The sequence below is a fragment of the Corvus brachyrhynchos genome, unplaced genomic scaffold (assembly GCF_000691975.1).
Source record: "Corvus brachyrhynchos isolate BGI_N302 unplaced genomic scaffold, ASM69197v1 scaffold712, whole genome shotgun sequence".
NCBI classification, from domain to species: domain Eukaryota; kingdom Metazoa; phylum Chordata; class Aves; order Passeriformes; family Corvidae; genus Corvus; species Corvus brachyrhynchos.
In genome coordinates this window covers 51,262-52,687 of record NW_008236785.1, presented here as the reverse complement: position 1 = coordinate 52,687, position 1,426 = coordinate 51,262, and the positions used below count along the sequence as shown (strand labels likewise).

The 1,426-nt window shown below is 44.3% G+C and overlaps 1 protein-coding gene across 1 annotated transcript in view; it reads left to right on the top strand.

Annotated features, from left to right (window-relative positions):
• Positions 1-1,426, top strand: part of LOC103611332 (arrestin domain-containing protein 3) — a 13,588-nt gene that overhangs the window by 6,251 nt on the left and 5,911 nt on the right. The window lies entirely within an intron of this gene.

Sequence of the window (1,426 nt, the reverse complement as noted above, 5' to 3'; positions counted from 1 at the left end):
CAGAGGGGGGGGGGAGGAGGAGGAGGGAGAAGAGGATAAAAGGGTAATGCTGAAAGGTTTGAAGTCCCTATACACATTTTTTTTTCCCTCTCTCAAGTCCCCACAAGGACTTTGTCTTTCAGCGTTCAGAGCAGAATAGTCTTTATCTTTTTTATGTGTGTGTGTATATATATAAAGATGATCTCATCAGGGTAAAGGAAAATTAGACAAAGCTTAAAAGCTCTCTCTTCAAAATTTTACATTGAAATATTTAACTACTCTACTTAAGGCAAAACAAACTACAAAAGCATTTAGTTATAGTTAAACCACTGAGATACCAGCCAAGTAAATAATACACAATTATTTACAGAATACAATGTCCAAAATAATAATTGGATGGTACTAATGCTAATTTTTCTTGGTGGTCTTAATTTGACCTTAAAAGGGCATGCTTTACTCTACACTTGAAAATGGCCTCTGAAGGAGATGTGTATTCTTCTGGCACTTTCTTGCACAATTCTTTAACTGATTCTTAAAACTTCTACAAAACTACTGTTGAATGAATCGGAGATTATATATTTCCCCAACTTTAACATTATGTTTTTCTAAGATATGGAAATGTTGCAAATAAGTTATGCTTATTATGATACAGTAAAAATACAGTTCTGCATACGTCTTGGTTTGAAAGACAGGTGTCCGCCAAGGAAGGCAGGGACCTCCCTTGGAATGGAGAATATGACCCACTTCCGTCTGAATTATTATAACTTTGAAATTGAGGGGCTTTCAGACAAAGATATGGGAAAAGGAATAACAGTTCTTTACTAGTATGTATAACAAGGCAAACAAACAACAACAACAGCAGCAACAACAAACAAAACCAGAAACCCAACAACAGCCTTCTCTTGGCTGTCAACGACTTTCCCTGTTGGTGTAGTTATGGTCACAGCCAGCAGGGACGCTGTTGGCATCTGACTGGGCAGGTCAGGTGCGATGATTCCCCTGTGGCTGCAGGGTGCGCTGTGGCACAAGCTTAGCCACCTCTCTCACCTGGTTAATGGTGAAGGGGTGGAAAAGGGGCTTCCTTTACAAACCCCCAGGGGCAGCCGATCCTGGTGTCCCTCTGGATAGCAAAAGGAGCTGTAGCAGGGACCTCGGAAGCAGGAAGCTGGAACGTCAGGGACGAGCAAAATCCCGGAGTAGTAGACGAGATGTATCAGAAACTCCGCAGATGTAGCTGGAACTGCGGGACATCCCGGCAGGCAGGGGCTGCAGTGTAGCAAAAAACCTGGAGCAGTGCCAAAGAAACGGTGGGGGCTAGGCAGTGGCAGCCCGGCTCCCGAACACGGCAGGGAGAGGCTTCCTGGGAGGGGGAAAGGGCTCGGGATCCCGGGGTTTCCCCTGAGGCACCCAAGCAGATGGTGGGATTCCTTTTTTTTTTTGTGGGGGA